Genomic DNA, 22681 nt, shown 5'->3' with positions numbered 1-22681 from the left:
AGAGATGTCATTTTCTACATTTTCGTCTTTCCTCTTCAATTCTCCTCCTCTCTTCATCCAGGTTGTAGCTAAAAGCTTTGCCCTCACTCATTATTTAGTCTCTTTGAGACACAGATTATTTGTTTTAACTGCATTCTATTGTGTCAGCCCTTCTATAAGACAGTAAGCATGAAATTCCTTATCTGAATGAATGGAGGCTAAAAGTATAAGGAATGGGAGGTGAAGGCATATTGGGCTTCTGAAAGGATGGTCCCTCTTTCATACAAGGTACATTTGGAGGGTGTATCATCAAAAGAAGTTTCCCCCTCCACCCTGAGGCAGAGTAGGAAATAGCAGAGATTTATCTCAAGGGTACTGGAGGGATCCTCGGTCCACAAATGTCTTCCCTGCTTGCCCGTATTTGAAATCCAAAATTCCTCATTTCAACTTTTGTCCTTTTGCATATCTATTTTGTTCTTCAGCATCCCCAGATGATGATAATATCCCAAGTTTTTAGCAGAGAATAATTCCCCCTTGAGTAATAGAAACAGCATCATCTGAGATCAAAAGGCTCCATCCTGGGTCTGCCACTGGCCAGCTGGTCAATGTGCTAAAGTCAGTCCATCTTTTGGTGTCAGATTCCCTGTCTATAAAATAAAAGGTCCGGACTGCTGTTCTTTATGACCCTAAAATCTCAGAGTCCTAAAACACTGTGCCCTATAATACAACTGAGAGATTGTTCTAAAGAAAAGAAGATAAGATAGATTGAAAAGAGGATGGGGAAGGAGTGAGTGTGGGGATACGAAAAGGCAGGGTTCAAGCAGGGTGTTGTTAAAAGGGAGGCTAGAAGGCCCCATATTCAAGCTTTGCCTATTTTCTTATTTTATCACCAACTACTTCACCTCTCCCCACTCCATCCCCTTGTCTCCAGCTGCAAAGACAGGTGTGCAACCCAGGGACCCAGATGGATGAGTTTACACATGACACCTATTATGATGGCAGCTCCAACTTCCCTCCACCCACCTTTTAACCCCACCCAGACCACTCTCCATCCTTTGTGGCCTGTATATCATCTTCATAGGCTCGGGTACTAAAAACCAGGAAATTATTAAAGCCTAGGTCTGGCAATTCCACTGAACTTGACAGCTCATAAGGAAGATTCATTCTAAATACATTCCGATCAGCTCTGCCACCTTCCCCGGGTCTGAAAGGTAGGAGCTAGTCACACAAGGAAGAGAAAAACCTGGCTTTTGTCATATCAGCCACCTCGGCCTACCTCTAAGGCTATCAGGGACTCCTACTGGGTTTCTTTGGTATACAACCCTCAGAGGAGGAGCTGGAATTGTAAATCCTGGTAGCCAGTCCTCTCACCTTGCAACATCTCTTCTTTAAAAGATACTTTTGAAGAGTTGTGTGTACTTACATATGGCTTGCTTATTTCTTGTAAGTAATTGACTAATTTTCTGTCAGTTCTTAGTCACTTCTTAAATTGATGTTTTAGCACTATTTTTCCTTTGAGAGTGGTGTGTCTTGATTTTATTTCTTAGAGTCTATGTATTATAAATGACTGTAAGCTTCTTCACATCAAATGTAAAGAGCAAAAGTCAAGAAGGTAAACAAAGCCAATCAATTTTTAAGGCCACCTATCCAGTGGTGTTCTAACTGGTATATAGTAAGGCACTTGATTTTTTTTTTAATGAGTGAATGAATGAACAAACCCTCACTACAAGTAAGATCCTAACTAGAAGTTTGTATCGATCAGTTGCTGTTGCATTACAAACAATCACAAACACCATAGTGTCATACAATATTCAATGTTTATTATTAACGTATGTCTGGCTATGCCTCAAGTGTCTCATTCTGGGGATGAGGCTGGAGGAGCAGCAGCTACCTAAACACATTCTTCTTGGGATCGAGTTCAGAAGCTCCTTGCGGGGTGAGTAGAAAGAGCAATACCTCTTCAAGGCTGAGGCTCAGAAATGGCACCTTGTCACTTCAATCCACATTTCACTGGCCAAAGCAAATTGTACAGCCAAGTTGAACATCAGTGTGTGGGAAAGTCTTCTTCTCCCACGGAGGACGTCGGGTGAAGGCAATGAATATGTGCCCCAAAATAACCTAATCCATCAAATACTCCAAATATAAAATGGAAGCGACTGCAGCTGCCCTGGTTGATGGTTGAGACAAGCCAGCCCAGAACCATCCCCCAAATCTCGTTTCTCTCTCTTGCCTCCTATGGTGTTTCCTGGGCTACTTCATCAGAAACGAGGGCTCCAAAGGACACAACTTTACAATAAAAGCAAGTACTTATATTTTCCCTGGATATGATACTGCAAGTACCAGGTTCACAAGTGGAGAGTGAATTCTAGGCTGAGATAACATAATAAACAAAAGATGATTTTAAAACATTTTCTCCCTAGCTCTAAGTACCATTCTTAGGACATTGTATGTAGGTGATAATCGATGTTTCCAAAAAGGTGAATAAAAATCAGAGTGAAAACATAAATTTAACAGTCACTTGGCTAAAGAGTGTATAAAAATTTCAGCTAGTTTTACAGTTTAAATTTATCACAAACACGATTGGTACTTATAAAGTATACATATAAAGTTAAAGAGAGCTTGTGTGCTTCTTGGAGCCCTGCCACGGCCGTGTGAACAAGTTCAGGCCAGGCTGCTGGAAAATGAAAGACCAAGTGGCAGCGTGTCTAACCAAGGCCACTCTAGATCAGCAACTATAGCTGGTTTACTTCCAAATGTGTAAGAAAGCAATGCCAAGATCTACAGAGCTGCCTACCTGGCCCACAGCTAACCATGGATGCATCAGTGTATCCAGTTGAGACCAAAGGAACTATTCAGCTGACTCATAGACGCATGAGCAGTAATAAGTGCATACTGTTTTAAGCCACTGGGTTTGGGGTGGTTTGTTGCCTTAGCAATAGACAGTGGATGCAGCTATAGCTATTTTCTTACTATCTTTATGTAGGTGCTGGAATTGGTTATAAAGAAAGACAAAGGAAGTGATAAGAATATAAAACAAAGTTAAACTGGAAGTTTTAATTGAGATAATGAGATAAGATAGCCCTCAGCTACCAAAAGAGGCTGTGATATACGCCAACGAGTAAATACTTCAAAGTAGAGGTCCTAGAAACTCCTTAGATATCACCAGATTGAGGGCATAAAAGAGTACTGAATAGAGATGGAGAAATATTTTTGTGAGAATTATTTTCTTAGAGCATGTTCTCCAAGGGCTATAGTGGATTGCCTGCTTCTGTCCTCCAGTACAGTGTGAGGGACTTGAAATGGACCATTTGGAGGCTTGACACATTGAAGACATGGTAGATTGGTGTCCACCTCAGTCTTACTCAGGAAATCCAGAGCGCAAGAGGTGAGTTGGTGAGTGCTATAGTATTGTAGCCTGGAAACTTGCTGTATTTTGTGATTGGCATATACTCTTAATTTATACTCTGGAAGCAGATACTAGATTCATGGAATAGCAGAGGGAGTAAGCAACTACTGAAATAGAATATATTTGCCTTGATCAATGGTTCTCAGCCATGGGGAATTTCACCCCTCAGGAGACATATAGCTATGATTGGAGACATTTTTGGTTGTTCCAACTTGGGGAGGTTCTACTAGCATCTGGTGGGTGTGGGGCAAGGATGCTGCTAAACATTTTCCAGTGCATTGAACAACTCTCCACAACAAAGAATTATCCAGCCCCAAATATTGATAGCACCAAGGTGGAGAAAACTGGCTTAGGTAAAGGTGATGTTTGGGATCACCAAAGAATGCACACAAAGGTCCCATGAGAGAGTCAGCTTTCAACACCTGCCAGGCTGAGAGAGCACAGAGCCATCCTGGGTGCATGCCAATCATAGAGGGACATTCCTAACCTCTTTACCTCTTCTAGCTGCCTTCCTTCTACCCTTTATTTTCCAACCCTTTAGCACCATGGTGGTGGAACAAAAAAAAAATGTAACTACAGTAGCAAGAAGGGAAGGAGGCGTAGTGGTATATGCCTGTAATCCCGGCTACTTGAGTAGCTGAGGCAGGATGATCTCTTGAGTCCAGGAGTTTGAGACCAGCCTGGGCAACACAGCAAGACCCCTTTTCAAAAAGAAGGAAAAAACGCCAAGATTTAGCTGCCTGGATGGCCTTGAGGCAATCTTCTGTGATGCTTTTGGGCATTGGGGAAAGGAATAAAAACAAAAAAAAGAAAGCAGGGAAGATGGAAGTGTAGTGTGTAGAAGGGGATAAGGAAGAAAACACCCTTATCCATGAAAAGTGACTAGTTTGTAACAGGCCCCAGCTGGAAAAGGAGAGATTGATTGTGAAATTGGTTTTGGAATTTGAAATACTCTACTGGACTGATCATTAGAATTATTCAGTTGAGACTGTGTTTATGGCTTAATGTAACCCTAGGTCTCCCTAGAGTGAAAAGAAATGTTTTGGAATTTACTTGAAATTTTATCTAGAGCCTTCTAAAGGGATATTGAGATGAAATAAAGTTGCTGATTGCACCCCCTGGGTCCTGCTTGTTTTATATACTCATTACCTTAACAGTTGCTGAATAGCCACTATGAAAGCTGGGAGCTGTCATATATATCATCTCACTTAATCATCAGAATTGAGGAACGCATGTATTTTTCTTAGTATTTGAAGAGGCACCATTATTCTTACTTTACAGGGAGAAAACCAAGGCTGAGAGACGTGAAGTAACTTGACCAGATGGCACTTCAGGGAAGGGCTGGATAGTGGTGCTGCTAGTGGGGAAGTACAGGAGGTGGTTTCAGTGATACTCGTTTTGTTAAAGCACATTCATTTTCAGAATCCTGGAATCCTACAGATAGGCATTTAATAATATATTACACTCTTATGTCAGTGTGATCAGCTGAGAGAGAGAGAGACAGTAAGAGTTTTTAATGTGCTGCACATCAATAGGCTCCAAAAAGTTATTTACAGCCAATATTTTCAAGGTATGGGCAAGCGGAGAGAGGAATCCAGGGCCAAGTCCTGCTCCTTCATGACCCAAATTAATCTCTCTGCAGCCAGTTGAGTTAGTCGGACAGATGTGTGTCCTCTTTCCCTGTGGGCTGACTGAAGACTTCTTCATAGCACTTTATATAAACCTATGTTACATTCCCTGCCACATTGTTTCATAATTAAAATTTTTAAATTTTCTTTTAGCCAGGTAGGCAAGACTCCTTAGATCTGAGACTTTTTTCACTTTATTCATTTTTTATCTTGTTGCACCGAATACATAGTAGATACTAAATGAGCACAGAAAAAGTTATTGAGCTAAAATCCTTGTCTTTGGCCAGACCCAGTGGCTCATGCCTGTAATCCCTGCACTTTGGGAGGCAGAGGCGGATCACCTCAGGTGAGGAGTTTGAGACCAGCCTGGCCAATATGGCGAAACTCGTCTCTACTAAAAATACAAAAATTAGCCAGACATGGTGGCTCACACCTGTAATCCCAGCTACTTTAGGAAGCTGAGGCAGGAGAATCACTTGAACCCGGGAGGTAGAGGTTGCAGAGAGCCGAGATCACACCACTGCACTTCAGCCTGGATGAGAGTGACTCCGTCTCAAAAAAATAATAATAAAGTAATAAAATCCCTGTCTTCAAGGAGCTTACACTGTACATGGAGAAGCGTGTAAAAAGGCTGTTGTAAAATAGTACAAATGGCATAATTTCTGTTTAGAGATACATATATGTTAGTACAGAGACCAAAAATAATATCTGAAAGATTCTGCACTAAACGGTTAACAGTGGTTACCTTTGTGAGGTCAAATTACAGAAACTTTCTCTTTCTGTAGAACATATTTTGAGAAGGGTTTATAATATGTAGAATTATTTTAGCTATTTGATATTGAGTCAGAAAATATAAGGTACACATAAGAGAAATGAAATACTGTATATAATACAAAGTTGTATGTGACTAGTTTTAAAATGTCAGCATGCAGCAAGCATGCTAGAATTCAGGTGGAACTCGAGATGATGAAACTCTAGACGATGGAACTGCAGACAGCAGAACTCCAGATGATGGAACTCCAGACAAAGAACTGGGGTGATCAGGGAAGCCTCCAGGAGGAGGGCTTTGAAACTTACACATTATTCAGGGTTTTGAAATAGACTTTCAAAAAGCATCCAAGTCCTGATCCTTCCGTTTAATCTCAGGATCTTGTTATTGCTTTTAGAAAAGCCAGCGCCATCTGTTTTTGGAAGCTGGCACCCACACCCGGCTGCTAATTTGGAATCCTAAACCACTTTAAAAATTAATGGCTTTATAAAAGGTCTGCAACTGCCTCTTAAGAGTTTAATATCATATTTATAAACTCAGTCTGTATTGAGTTCCAGCATATTGCAAATAATTTACAGTGTTGTCCTGCACAGAGCATAACTAATGTGGATCCACAGCTGTGCAGATAACTTTTCCTATCAACAGATGATGAACTCTAAGTGGCCCCATTTGGATGTGGGAAAAGAGTCCAGATTTGTAAACCTGCATTGGTGCCACTGGGAGGGAATTGCTATAGCAATGGCTTCCCTTACCTGGAAATCATCTCAATAGTAATAAATACAGCCAGCTTTTTTCCTGCTAGTTATTATACCTAGGAAGAGTGAGCCAGTCATGAAGTATTAATATATCACCTGCTGGTCAGCTTGCAGAAACTCTTTTTTGAGCAGTTGATAGTTTGGGAAGTGGGTCAGCCAGCTAAGGGGCCCTGAAGTCAAAAGGCAAGGTCTGGAATGGCAGAAGGGGTGAAGTAAAGTTTGGACCTGGGTCAGTTGCTATATAAGGATTACACATATTTGTGCCTTAACATCTCTTTAGTAATTTCTTGGTGCATTTCAGGATCCTAGAAACCAGGTCTGCTCTCTGCAGGTATGAAGTTCTTGCCTCTGAGGTCATGGTTCCTGTGCAATATTCAGTCTACCTGCATATCAATAGTCCTAGTTATAGTGACTCCATGGACAACTTTTGGGGGAAAGGACCAACGGTATACACATTGCCACTTCTACCATTTTCTATTGGCTAAAGCAAAGTAAAAGCCATGTCGGAATTCAAGGATCAGTAAAACAGACTCTATTTCTTGGTGGGAAGAGCCCCCACATCACACTGCCAAGAGTACAGACACAGAAAGATGTGAAGAATTGGGCCCACTTTGTAATCAATCTACCACACTGGGTGTGATGGAGAATTCTAGCTGTCCATCAAAATCCACTCTCCCTGCTTCCATAGCAAAAGAAATGCAGCCAGCCATGTAGATTACATTGCACAGCCTCTTTTGCAACTCAGTGTGACCTAGGTGACTAAGTTCTTATCGTGGACTAACTTTTCACTAATGAAATGTGAGCAGAAGTGACATGTGTCACTTAAGATTTCTGAGAATGTCTTCTGGGAGGCTATAGTCCATCCTTTTGTCAGCTGGAATCTTGATGTAGCAACAAACCTAGCATCATTTTATTTATGCAGCTGATGACGATGTCCCTGGAGATAGAGGAGTAACAACTTACAAGAAACTTGGGTTCCCAAATGACCAAGAGAAGCGGAGCTTTTTTCCTGACCTGAATTGCTCATGTCAGAAGTAATGTGCAAAAGACAAATATACTTTTGTTCTTTAAACTGCTCGGTTACAGCCTACCCTCACCCAACAAATACACTGGGGCAACTGAAGGTGCAGTCACCATTCATTTAGAAAACGAGGTCAACGAATACTTCACTATGGTATTTTCTGGAAAGAATCAAAGTCAGTCCTAATCCCCCCCTCCTCAGCCCCTCCATGGCCCACAGCCTCAGAGGGAAAAATAAAGCAATGATCTGACTACTTGTTAAGAGGATTTCAGTTAGGAAGGTGGGGAGGAGAGCTGTCACTCTCTATGAACACTTTGTAAATATACTCATTCATACTAGGGTTTTTCTCATCTGATGAACCCACGTCACAAATCTTTAACCTTTGCCTGAAGTACTTCTGACCATAATTGTTAGGGCTTCCTGTCACAGGGGCATTGAAATTCTGACTTTACAGCTCCTTGAAGGAGGATGGGCCACCAGCTATATTTCCCTCCCAGCTGGTATATCTCTGAAAATATTGAAGAATGGTGGACACTGACTTGAAGAGTGATCAGAGCTTCCAAATTAAGAGGCACATCATTATTGAAACTTAGGGTAGCCTGCAACCAAACAGAAGGACCCCATGGCTCCTCTATGTTACAATCTTCAAAGAATTTCTTATCTCTTTTAAAATTAAATCTAAAACCTCTGACAGGAGCTATTAATACAAGGCCCTGAATGATCTAACCATTTGTGGCTGCACAGCCTCATCTCATCCACGTGTCCTGATTGCTTCCTGCCTCTGCTCCCACTGGCATGGGCATTCCTGTTTCTCTGTTGCATTTAGTGTCCTGCACTCCTCTCTGCCTGGACAGTTTTCTCCAAATTCTCTGCCTAAGTCTTATCTATGTTTCTGATCAATGCTACAATGTCAGTTCCTCTGGGAAGTTTTTCCTCACCCCTCAGACCAGGATAGAGCCCTCTTTCTGCCTTCTGATGGGACCTTTCTTAGCACTGCAACAATTATACTTAACTAAGTATTTCTTTCAAGTTGAATACTAGACTCGCAATCCCCTGAGGACAGGAACCGTGTCTCCCTTCCTTACTGCTACATGCCGGCACCTGACATAGTATAGCAGGCAGCCCTCAAAAAATACTGAATGAGCTCACGCATGTAATCCCAGCACTTTGGGAGCCCAAGGTGGGCGGATCACGAGGTCAGGAGATCGAGACTGTCCTCTCTAACCTGGTAAAACCCCGTCTCCACTACAAAAAAAAAAAAAAATACAAAAAATTAGCTGGGCATGGTAGAAGGCACCTGTAATCCTAGCTACTCACGGGGCTGAGGCAGGGGAATTGCTTGAACCCCGGGAGGCGGAGGTTACAGTGAGCCAAGATTGTGCCACTGTACTCCAGCCCAGGTGACAGAGTGAGACTCTTCTCAAAAACAAACAAACAAACAAAAAAACAAATGAATAAACATATAGATAAACTAATGAAGGGGAAGTGTCAGAAAGAGAAAGAAAAAGAGAGACAAGCAGACACGGGAAAAGAAAAAGCAGAGAAAGTCAGTTTGCTACCTGATAGAACGGTTCACATGCCAATGAGACGCTGGAGGCACACCCTCCACCCCGGATCCCAGGAGAGCTGCACAGCATCTCTCCTCCGTGTCCCACTAGTTGTTTCAGATGTTAGCCAACTCATTTCATTCTCCTTGGAGAGATGCATCCGTGAGGAATTGGAACGCACCTTACTGCACATTCCCTTTTAATAGCAAACATGGTGAATTGAATCAGCGGCCTGGACTTAGGGACAAATTGCATTTGGAAATTGTATTTATGTATCAAAAAACTAATTACCACCAAGTTCCACTTCAGTAGTACTTGATGATTTCTTTATTGGACCTAATTGTACTTCTATTCAGGATAAGAGTTTGCTGTCTTTTAATTGATCATGGGAATTGAAGATACAAAAATGTGAATGGATACAAGACCTCTTTCTTTTGCTGATTTCTGGCCCACGGAAAACAAAATAGCCTCTCACCACTTGCAGGCGAAACATATAAATATTTATCCATCTTGAGCAATCTTTTGGGATCTGCTAGCTTCAAAAGATGTGGTATAATACTTTGTACCCGCTTTCAGAAATTTACCTAAATGACACAGGCTTTCAAATCGAAGGTGCGTACTTTCACAAAACTACAAATGGCTTGTTCCTACAAACATCCAGCGTTCTTCCTCTGAAATAAGAAGTGAGGCAATGGAAGACACACTTCTTCATGACCATTTGATGAGGGAATTGCTGCCACTGTCTGCAGTCTCAGTGCAGCTCTGTCTGCAGCTAGGATAGGAAAAGCTCATGGACTCACCCGGCAGGAGAGTCGCGGTGGGACATCTCACCCACTCACCGAAACTGGGAGTGGCAGGATCTGCCATCACATTAAGCCACATCTTAATGAAGTAAAACACTGGATTATCCCTGGTAACGTTTCTGACTTGTCACTTTATAGAGGCAGCAAAAGAGGGCAGCTGGTGTAGCAAGCGAAGCAAAAGAAACCTGAACTCCCAAAATCTAACAAGAAGATCCCCAACATCACCTACACCCAGAAAGAAGGAACCCCTTTGTCTGCCTTAATAATAGGTTTTGATTTCTTTTTCTTTTTCTTTTCAAAAAACTTAGTCATGCAGGGCTCTGGGGGTATTTTTAAAGTGGTGACCTTCTTGCCACCTCTATCAAAGGAGAAAAGGTTTGCTGGCTGGCTGGCTTGTGCGCTTCCCTCTTATGACCAAACCCCCAGTTCCCTTGCCTCTCACATCTTTCTGTCTTTCTAGTGCCTCTGTGACTCGTATCTCCTTAGCCTGAGGTCTATGCAGTTGGTCAGTTGGAGAATGAGAGTTTGTAACCTGCAGCGTGCAGAATCCAAGGGCCAACAGGCAACTAGGGCATGCTTCTCTTTAGGAGATGATGTTTTGGCAGGGCTCTTGTTCCAGTCTGGTTGTGAATAGGCTTCATTTCCTGGTTCCATCACATCTTCCTCTCCTCAGAGGAACTCGGATACTCTAATTCTCTCTGTGTCTCTTTGCCTCAGTCTTCATTGTGTTTCTGTTCTCTCTCTCTCTTCCTCCCTCCACTTCCCCTCACTTTGTCTCTTTCTCTTTTTCTTTCTCAGTCTGTGTATCTGTCATCTGTCTTTGTCTCTCTCTGTGTCTCTATTTCTCTATCTATAGATCTATATACCTATCTATCTCCCTCTCTCTTCACGTCTCTTTGTCATTGGAAAAGCAAAGCCCGGATCCCACCACCTGTTCAGTCTGAGTTGCCTCTCCACGGCCTCCCTGACATATCCACAACTTAATGCTTTCCGGTGCCTTCCCTCCCTTTTCCTGAGAGATCTCCCACACTGGCCCATCTTGCTCCTGGGCAGATACCAACCCTACTCCATGCATTTTTCCTTCTCATGCTCCACAGCTTTCCAGTTTTTCATAGTCGTGCTCCTGACAGCCTTGATGAGTTCCTCCTGAAGGCTTTTCTGCATTCCTCCTGCCTTCTTCCCTCCTCTTTCTCTACAATTGCTCCAATATTTCTTTCTCTAACCTGCCTCACTAAGTAACCCATCTGGGCACTCAGTGCTCATTGTTTCTCAAGAATCCTGATCAAACCATAAAGCAGTATTAACTTATTCCAGTGCAAATCACATGTGTGCGTTTCTAAACTTCGTTTTTGACAGGATTGCTCAATTGCTTCTGACTCAATCAGACAAGGAAATTCCCAAAGCCACACCCATTTGAAAATGAGAGATATTGCTCCTTAAGCTGATAAGCAACTTCAGCAAAGTCTCAGGATACAAAATCAATGTGCAAAAATCCTATATGTACAAGCATTCCTATACACCAATAACAGACAAACAGAGAGCCAAATCACGAGTGAACTCTCATTCACAATTGCTACAAAGAGAATAAAATACCTAGGAATCCAACTTACAAGGGATGTGAAGGACCTCTTCAAGGAGAACTACAAACCACTGCTCAACGAAATAAAAGAGGACACAAAAAAATGGAAGAATATTCTATGCTCATGGATAGGAAGAATCAATACTGTGAAAATGGCCATACTGCCCAAGGTAATTTATAGATTCAATGCCATGACTTTCTTCACAGAATTGGAAGAAACTACTTTAAAGTTCATATGAAACCAAAAAAGAGCCTGCATTGCCAAGTCAGTCCTAAGCAAAAAGAACAAAGCTGGAGGCATCATGCTACCTGACTTCAAACTATACTACAAGGCTGCAGTAACCAAAACAGCATGGTACTGATACCAAAACAGACATATAGACCAATGAAACACAACAGAGGCCTCAGAAATAACACCACACATCTACAACCATCTAATCTTTGACAAACCTGACAAAAATAAGAAATGGGGAAAGGATTCCCTATTTAATAAATGGTACTGGGAGAACTGGCTAGCCATATGTAGAAAGCTGAAACTGGATCCCTTCCTTACACCTTATACAAAAATTAATTCAAGATGGATTAAAGACTTAAATGTTAGACCTAAAACCAAATCCAGTCAGTTCATGAACTATGGTGCAATCAAGGTTTATTTTACACTATACAGGATGAAAAGCAGCAGGAGGTGGGTGGAGGCAGGTGAGAGGGAGCCCTTTCTGGGAAAGGTGCGTTCTCCTTTCTACACCATTTGCTTCACTGAGCTGTACTTAAAATTATTACACAGAAGTATATATTTAGGGTAAAAAAAAAAAAAAAGTCCAAATGCAAGAGGATTTCCAAACATGGGGAAAAAATGCTCCTACCTAACACACTGAAGAGTTTTCGTTGATACTGCCCCACCCCCCACTCCTTCCTCTCACTGGGCCTATGAATGCAAAGCAAAACATTTTAGGGCACTCATTGGTATTTACCCAAAGAAGTTAAAGACTTTTGTCCACACACAAACCTGCACACAAATATTTACAGCAGCTTTATTTACAATTGCCCAAACTTGGAAGCGACCAAGGTGTCCTTCAAAGGGTGAGTGGATAAACAAACTCTGGTACATCCTAACAGTGAAATATTACTCAGTGCTAAAAAGAATGAACTATCAAGCCATAAAAAGACATGGAAGAAATGTAAATGTATACTACTAAGTGAAAAAAGGCAATATGAAAAGGTTATACACCGTATGATTCCAACTACATGACATTCTGGAAAGCGCAAAATTATGGAGACTATAAAAAGATCAGTGGTTGCCAACCAAAGCAAAAATAGACAATTAGGATTACATTAAGATAAAATGCTTCTACGCAGCAAAGGAAACAATCAACAAAGTGAAGAGAAAACCCACAGAATTGGAGAAGATACTAGCAACTACCCATCTGACAAGGGATTAATAATCAGAATATATAAGGAGTACAACCAACTCAATAGCAAAAAAAAAAAAAAAAATCCATTTAAAAATGGGCAAAAGATCTGGACACTTCTCAAAGAAGACATGAATGACAAATAGGTATATGAAAAATGTTCAACATCAATTATCATCAAAGAAATGTAAATCAAAACCACAATGAGATACCATCTCACTCCAGTCAAAATGACTTGTATAAAAAGACAAAAATAGAGCTGAGCGTGGTGGCTCATGCCTCTAATCCCAGCACTTTGGGAGGCTGAGGTGGGTGGATCTCTTGAGGCCAGGAGTTCAAGACCAGTCTAGCCAACATGGTGAAACCCCATTTCTTCCAAAAATGCAAAAATTAGCCCAGCATGGTGGTGGGCACCTGTAATCCCAGCTACTGGGGAGGCTGAGGCACAACAATAGAATCACTTGAACCAGGGAGGTGGAGATTGCAGTGAGCCGAGATTGTGCCACTGTACTTTGGCCTGGGTGACAGAGTAAGACTCTGTGTCAAAAAAAAAAAACAAAAAAAGACGAAAGTAACAAATGCTGACGAGGATGTGCAGAAAGGGAAACCCTCATACGCTGTTGGTGGGAATGTAAATTAATATAGCCACTATGAACAACAGTATAAAAGTTCCTCAAAAAACTAAAAATAGAATTACCATAAGACCCAGAAATGCCACTACTGGGCATATAGTCAAAAGAAAGGCAATCAATATGTCAAAGAGATATTTGTACTCCCATGTTTATTGCAACACTATTCACAATAGCCACGATAGGGAATCATCCTAAGTGCCCATCCACAGATAAATGGATAAAGAAAATGTGGTATGTATATACTATGGAATATTATTCAGCCATAAAAAAAGAATGAAATCCTGTCATTTGCAGCAACACGGAAGGAAATGAAGTCTATTATTTTAAACAAAATAAGCCAGGCACGGAAAGACAAACATTGCATGTTCTCAATAATATGTGGGAGCTAAAAAAGTGGATCTCATAAAGATAGAGAGTAGACTGGTGGTTACCAGAGGCCAAGAAGGGGATGGGGGAGAAGAAAGTGAAGAGGGGGAGAAGAATAAGGTATTTATTGCCACTGATCTGTGCACTTAAAGATGGTAACGATAGTGAATTATACATCTATATTTTACATCAATTTAAAAAAATTTAAGATTAGTGGTTGCCTTGAGAACACATGGACACAAAGAGGGGAACAACACACACCAGGGCCGGTTGCAGGTGTGGAGTGAGGGGAAAGAACTTAGAGGACAGGTCAATAGGTACAGCAAACCACCACGGCACACGTATACCTATGTAACAAACCTGCACGTTCTACACATGTTTCCCGGTTTTGTTTTGTTTTGTTTTAAGAAGAAATAAAGTTAAAAAAAAAAAAAGGATCAGTGGTTGCTAGGGTTTAGAGGAGAGGGAGATGAATAGGTGATGAGCACGAAGACATTTTATGGTGGTGAAACTATTCTATATGAAACTATTATGGTAAATATATGCATGTCTTCATAAACTTGCCCAATCCTGTAGAATGTACAACACCAAGAGTAAGCCAGAATGTAAACTATGGACTTTGGGTGAATATGATGTGTCAACGTAGGTCCGTCGATTGTAACAAATGTACCACTCTAGTGGGGGATGTTGATAATGGGAGAGGCTATGCATGTTGCAGACAGGGAGTATATGGGAAATCTCTGTGCCATCCTCTCAATTTTACTTTGTACCTAAAACTGCTCTTTTTAAAAAGTCTTTAAATATGAACAAATAGGAGGTCACTCAGAATGATGTGCAAGTCAAAAAGTCCCATATAGTCTCTGACTAGAAACTGTTGGGTCCAGTAAATGCCTACAGATGGAATCCTGGAATATCACTATGCTTTATAACATTTATATTTAGTGTGTTTTGAGTTCATTTTATTTGAGTGTGTTTTTGCTTTAAAAAGTCATCATACCGGCCTGGCAAAGTGACTCACACCTGTAATCGCAGTACTTTGGGAGCCCGAGGTAGGAGGATCACTTGAATCCAGGAGTTTGAGACCAGCCTGGGCAACTTAGTGAGACCCCATCTCTACAAAACTAATGAATAAGCAAACAAAAGTAGCCTGCTATGGTGCCATGCAGTAGTCCCAGGTACTCAGGAGGCAGAGGTGCAAAGATGGCTTGAGCCTAGGAGTTTGAGGCTGCAATGAGCCAAAATCACACCACTGCACTCTAGCCTGTGTAACAGAAAGTGAGACCCTGACTCTAAAAAAAAGAAAAAAAGAAAAAAAAGTCATTGTAACAAAAACGGGAATCTGTTTAAAAAGTGAAATAACTTTTCTGGAGCTGTTGTGACAAATTGTCCTTAGCTGAATGGTTGTCATGCAAGATGAGTCTGTTGACCAGCAGCTGAAGAGGGAATCTACAATAGTCAGGGGCAGAGTGGGGAATACAAGGGAAAATAGGTAATGAGAAATGCACAGCACCAAGCTACCAATTATCTGAAAAGGAGGCCCCTCCCAACTAAAAAGCAGGGCCCCTTGTGTCCCTGCTTCACAAGGCAGGGAGAACATCACTGGCTCCAGAAAGCTGAGTATGAAACCACAAAACAGTAAATAACATCTTCTGCCCATGAGAGGCCTCTCTGTCAGCCACACTTGGCTGTTAAATTTAACCCACCTGTGACCGTATCCTGTGGCCCTAATTCCACCCAGTTATCTATCAAATGCAAACTGTCAGTCATCAGGAAGACCAGATAAGAAAGTGTGAACAACAGTGGAATTCTGTGTCCACTGGAATTAACAGCATTGCATAAGACACAACAAGCTGCATTACTGTTTTAAAGTCAAATCCCAGAAATGAGACCTCTGCTAGCCTGCATCGTGCCTTTGGGTAATTTTGAGAAAGGTGCTCAGTCTGGGAAAGTTCACTCAGATGTAGCACCGAGACCAGATTCAGGGCTTAACAAATGAAGCAAACCTTCCATTTCAGCCCTCGTTCACCTCTTATTAGTCTGAGTGTTTTTATGCAGTGCACAGAATACACATCTCTATGCAGCAGCCCCAGCAGAAAACTATACAATGGAAGAATGGAAAACCCAGTCTGCAGACTACTTATTTCAAGGAACATTCAACAGTCACTTATATTTAAATTCCAACACACAGAGGATTCTGGAGTCAAGAGATCAGGATCATATACATGGTGAAACCCTAACGGAATGTATAATCCTGAGCAAATCACTTCTCTTCTTTGTCTGACCTCAATTTTCTCACCTGCAAATAGAGGAAACTGAACTTGCTGACCTCTTCTGAAGATACTTCCAGCTCCGGTCTTCAGGTCTCTCAGATGAACTGGCACAAAAATGTGGAGGGTACCATTGTTTGCAATGACAGCAGTTTTTTAACAGGATAAAGAAAAAAATCGGCCGGGCGCGGTGGCTCAAGCCTGTAATCCCAGCACTTTGGGAGGCCGAGACGGGCGGATCACGAGGTCAGGAGATCGAGACCATCCTGGCGAACACGGTGAAACCCCGTCTCTACTAAAAAATACAAAAAACTAGCCGGGTGAGGTGGCGGGCACCTGTAGTCCCAGCTACTCGGGAGGCTGAGGCAGGAGAATGGCGTGAACCCGGGAGGCGGAGCTTGCAGTGAGCTGAGATCCGGCCACTGCACTCCAGCCTGGGCGACAGAGCAAGACTCTGTCTCAAAAAAAAAAAAAAGAAAAAGAAAAAATTCCTCACCACCACCCAGATGCTCATCAATAACGGATGGAAGTAAGTAATAGTACATTTATGCACTGTAATAATTTGTAATACTTTTTAAATAAACCATTTAAATCTATAGTTAATGATGTAGAGCAATGCCTGATATGTAGTGTTAATTTTTTTAAAAAACAAGCTGTAGAAATATATAAAGAATATGATTTAAACACACAAACATACACACACGCACACACATGCTTATTTTTTATTTACAATGATCGTGTAGGGTAAACACAAGAAACAATTCACAGTTGTTACTTTTAAAGGGTATGATGGAGGGGGGAGGGGCAAGAAGAGAGTCTGTCACTTTTATTTTACATCCTCTGTGGCCCTTTATTTTAGGTTTATCTAAATTTATCTTAAAAATCATAAAACGTTTCTTACAAAAGAGGCTTACACTCTGCACCCTGCTGTGAACAGATGCCAGGGACATGGTGGCCCACTGCTACTTTTCCTCCCTGTCTCACCCCTCAAATGTTACATTGGCTGCAAAGTAAGGTGTTCACAAAAATTACATGGGGGAACATTTTTTAAAACCAGGGAACATTTTTTTTAACCAGTAACAATGAACACAAAATAAAGTCCACTCATTCTACTGCTGTTTCAAAATTTCCACATTAGTTTTTACAAGCCCTTCCCTACACCCCCAACCCTGTTTGTGAGGAACTAAAACATTGTATCTGGTGAACAGCAAAGGTTTCACCACACCTCAAATGCTAACACCTGTGAAGCAGAGGCATGATGGCTTTTTAAACAGAAGCAGGTTAAAAAAAAAAAAATGATGCAGGACTCCTTCAGTCCTTCACTAGTATTTGTTAAAACTTTCCAGAAAACTGTTTCATACTGTCTGCAGCAAATACTGTGCATTCTATATCTGGTCCTATGTTCTTAAATGATAATAATCTAATAATATTCACCTCCTTCCACAGGTTCATCAATTTTAATTGAAGCTCCAACTCATGATGGATTTGTTTGATTCACTGACCACCTTTGCCAATAATAGATCCAACCAAATCTTTGGGAATAGTTCCTTGTGTAGTAATAATAGGTCCACGATATGAGCCACAATCCCCTGCATAGGAATAACTATATCTGGAGCCACTCTGTGGCTCCTAAACCATGTGCCATTCTGATGCACTCCATGTATCTATTGCAGAGTCCCAAGTTTCATCAGCACTGAAGCCAGCCATGCCATGTAACCATCTCCAGGTCCTCCTCTTCTGTCATAGGCCCTTATGTCTCCTACCCTCAGTGGTGGTAGTGAAGAAAGATGAAGATTCTCAGCTTTGCTACCACCCCAGGCACCTTGTCCAAAAGAAGGAGGAGGTGGTCCTCAACAAGGACTCATGTCATAATAATCTCTTCTAGATAGTGGCAGGGAATGCCCACACTGACTGGTAGACATTCTGTCCAAAGCACCTCTTCCCTGCCTGGGAAACCCCACCAGGCATCTAAGGTGGCCATCAGACATCATTGTAAAACCACCATAATGTAATGATGTTACATCATGTAATATAATAGGTTACACCATGAAAATTGGGATTATAAGGCTGTGCACGTCCTCTGTAGGAGACTCAGACATAAGATCAAGGATGATTTTATGCACTCTACAACTCCAGAGCTTTTCTCCAATAAGAACAACTCGGTCAGTGGAATGAGGACAGCATTCCTGGAAAAGCTTGATTGTTGTTTGAGTGTTCTCCTGAAGCTCTTTGATTTTAGCATCCTTGACCTCAATAATTCCTCCTGCCAGACTCTGATGAGTCAACAGCCTCAACTCACAATCAAAGTTGCTTCCTTTATAATGGTGGTACTCTTCCAAGGTAGGGATGATTTTCTTCCGAATTTCTCCAATGGTGTCAATATCAGCACTGATACTCAGCATGCACTTGGGGCCACTGCCCTCTGGGGCTAGAACCCCGGCACTGTAGTCTGTACAGAAAGCCTTAATATTCTTACCTCCCTTTCCAATCACTGTCCAAGCATTCTTGCTCTGAAACACAACACATAATTCAGCCATCAGTGTTTCTAGATCTTTTAAATGCTTGTCCCTCTTCCATATCTTCCGCAAGGCATTTACCAAATTCACCATTGGTTTCAGTGTTAGGGAAGGTTTCCTCTAGCTGTTCAGTTTCCATTTCTTAAATCGGCGTGAAATGGACACATCAATCTATAGGCATGTGGGACAAACGCGGGACACAGGCAAGATGCTGAGGTCGGTGCAACAGAGAAACAGGATAATGACTCCTCTGTGACTTTCTGAATTTTATCATAAGCATTAATCACATTGGGAATAAAAGGAGACAATAAAATGTTTTAAGTTAGGTAGTCAACAATTAAGATCAAAACATACAGGAGGGATTGCTAACTCTGAAAACTTTGTTCCGTTATTTAGATATTTGCTTATTCCAGGGTCTGCAGCATTGCCAGAAGCACATCCAGTGGGGTCATTTTTATGACTCAGTTTCCTAAAATGCTCTCGCCTCCAGGTTCCAGCTCAGTGCCATCCTCCTCACCTTCTCCCTGTGGAAGACGAGGCACCTCATGGTATCCTGATTTTCCCTCTCTGAAATAGCTTGAGGGTTTCTCCAAAATAACAGCTCTTTCTTCTAGATATTAATTAAGAAGGTCAGTTGAGGTTTCACTTAGAATCATAAGGTCCAAACTGAAAAGCCTAACTTCTCTACCTCCACAGACAGCAATAAAATCCTCTCTGCAGAGACTTAATATAAGCAAAGAAAATTCATCTGGAAAGGTGAGGCCCGTCAGTCAGCAGGAAGCTACAAATCCCGCAGCTGGTACAACTCGGTTATTGACCTCCACTGTAATCGTATCTGTTTTCTGTTGAGAATGAACTAAATTCCATCAGGCTGGGCTCTCAGGGTCTCTGTTCTCAGTTCAGGATGCAGTGACCTGTGCTGATGTCTCCTAGGGTAAATCTATTTTTTAATCATCTCCTCTATCCTGCTTTCCCTATCTCCTAAATGGGAGATGCCTATCCTTAGCACTGCTGCTTTTAGAATTGAGAAGAAATCAATCAGGAATGACCAAAACACAATGTGTCTATAAAATACAACAAAATAATCACAGCTATTACAATGTTTAAAATCCACCAGGGCCTTCAAATCACTTGGGAAAGCATTTTATATGTGAATATAAATTATACCATCTGCTGCTCTCTCCTAATGTTTAAATCAGATCACTGCCAAATCCAAGCATCAAAGAAAGAAGAAAACTGAGTCCATTTTTTTGTTTTCTCATACATTTGAGCCTCTTCACCTCATTGCACCTCCCTTTGTACTTCTAAGATGTAGGTTTTCCCCAAGGATATTCAGTGAGATCAAATTCACAAGTGATTGGCTTTAAAAAAAAAGTAAATGTATAACCTCCAACACAGACACCCACACAAACTAATCCTTGAAAGCACCCTCCCAATGTTGAAAAGAATGGGATTTGGATTGAAAAGAATGAGATTTGTGGGGGGAAAAAAAAGAATTTTTGAAAAGCAACCAAACTAGACTGGGCTCAGTGGCTCATGCCTGTAATCCCAGAACTTTGGGAGGTCAAGGCCGGTGGGTCACGTGAGGGTGGGAGTTGACACCAGCCTGGCCAACATGGTGAAAACTCGTCTCTACTAAAAAAATACAAAAATTAGCCAGGCATGGTGGTGCACGCCTGTAGTCCAAGCTACTTGGGAGGCTGAGGCTGGAGGATCACTTGAACCTGGGAGGAAGAGGTTGCAGTGAGCTGAGATTGTGCCACTGCACTCCAGCCTGGGTGACAGAGTAAGACCCTGTCTCAATAAATAAGTAAATAAATAAATAAATAAAGTCCTGGTCCTCAGAGGGCTCACCAACTGTAAGAGATGCTTTCCTTACCATTTGACCCAGCCATCCCATTACTGGGTATATACCCAAAGGATTATAAATCATGCTGCTATAAAGACACATGCACACGTATATTTATTGCAAAACTATTCACAATAGCAAAGACTTGGAACCAACTCAAATGTCCATCAATGACAGACTGGATTAAGAAAATGTGGCACATATACACCATGGAATACTATGCAGCCATAAAAAACAATGAGTTCATGTCCTTTGTAGGGACATGGATGCAGCTGGAAACCATCATTCTCAACAAACTATCACAAGAACAGAAAACCAAATACCACATGTTCTCACTCATAGGTGGGAATTGAACAATGAGATCACTTAGACACGGGAAGGGGAACATCACACACCGGGGCCTGTCGAGGGGTGGAGGGAGAGGGGAGGGATAGCATTAGAAGCTGTACCTAATGTAAATGACGAGTTAATGGGTGCAGCACACCAACATGGCACATATGTACATATGTAACAAACCTGCACGTTGTGCACATGTACCCTAGAACTTAAAGTATAATAAAAAATAAAAAATAAAGAGATGCTTTCCTCTCAATTCCTTTCTTGCTCAGGGAAATACTAAGATACACCTAGACTGGGGATGTTAACACCTCATCGGCTTCCAGGTCACAAACACAGTGAATCACGCACACAAGGGAGGATCAGAAAGCAAGAAAAGATTTCCTGAGGAATACGGAGGCCAACCCTAAAATGCAAAACCACATTACACCAATTATTCCTGATCCAGGCTGAGGTGTCTGGGTACAGTGGATAATTAGAGGCCGCCCCAGTCTTTGCACCGACATGACTGGTGCTATTTAATGTAATTACATTACAGTAAAATGATGAGTTTTCCCATAATTGGTAGTTACAACATAATTGTGTCTACACAGAATATTAACACCCTAATTGCTGGAGCCTTCCATTCATGTCAATGAATGTTTCCATTCTCTCTGGGCCGTAAAGTGAGAGAATTGGAATTTTCTGGTATAGCCCCTCACATTCATCCTCTTTTGTTCATACATCGATCCCCTTAGATCTTTTAAGGAATCCCACTTTTACCCCTCAAGGACACAATTTCTTTTTCTCCTCTTACTTTCCACCTTCCTTCCCTGGTAAAACGAGCTCTGCCAACCAGAAAGCATGGGACAGATTCATTTCATTGACAAGTACAGTATTCTAGTGAGTGCTAGGCTCAGAGAAAGGCAGGTCTGTGTACATCCTGGCTTGCCTGCTTCATTTCTGTTTGACCTTGGCAAGTTGCTTAACCTTGCCAAGTCTTAGTTTCCTTATTTGTAAAGTGAAGATTATACTATCCACTTCATGGTGCTAATGTAGCGTGTAAAATAAGCACTTAAGGCCAGACGCAGTGGCCCACGCCTGCAACCCCACCACTTAGAGAGGCCACGGTGGGAGGATCACTTGAGCCCAGGAGTTTGAGATCAACCTGGGTAACATGGTGAAACCCCATCTCTACAAAATATATATTTTTCAATTATCCATGCATGGTGGCACACACCTGCAGTCTCAGCTACTCAAGAGGCTGAGACAGAAAGAACTCTTAGGCATGGGAATTCAAGGTTGCAGTGAGCTATGATCGTGCCACTGTGCTCCAGCCTGGGTGACAGCAAGGCCCTGTCTCTATAAATAAATAAAATAGGGATTTAAGTAATGTTCGTTGAATCTGAGAGGATCTTACTAATAAAAATTATAGGATATTGTCCCCAGGGTTATTTCTATTTTTAAGGGGAATATGGATACTTTGAATTAAATCAACCAACATCATTATTCAACAGGTAGGTAAAGTATTTAAGGAAGTAGAAGAGGTTCTTCCAAAACTCATTGTCATACATAATAATGTCTGGCCACTTAAGACACAGAATAGCATGATGATTTAATGCAATACCCAAAATCCAGATGGCCCAGGTCTAGATCCCAGTCTGCCACTTTTGATCTATGTGGCATTGGGCCAGCAAATTTACCTATCTGTGTTATCATTTCCATCTACAAAAGCAAAATGTTGTTAATTGTACTAAACTCCCAGAGTTGTTATGAGGATCAAGTAAGTTGAAATATGTAAAGCCAGCTCCTCCTACCACCCCCAGCCAACCAAACACTT

At 41.6% G+C, this 22681-nt stretch overlaps 1 pseudogene; it reads right to left on the bottom strand.

Moving 5' to 3' along the window:
- Positions 1-17493: 17493 nt before the first annotated feature.
- LOC112606873 lies at positions 17494-18816 on the bottom strand (annotated as a pseudogene).
- Positions 18817-22681: the final 3865 nt, after the last annotated feature.

Source organism: Theropithecus gelada, chromosome 14 (assembly GCF_003255815.1).
Source record: "Theropithecus gelada isolate Dixy chromosome 14, Tgel_1.0, whole genome shotgun sequence".
Lineage (NCBI taxonomy): Eukaryota > Metazoa > Chordata > Mammalia > Primates > Cercopithecidae > Theropithecus > Theropithecus gelada.
Note: the sequence above shows the minus strand (reverse complement) of the source record. Positions and strands in the feature narration are given on the sequence as shown.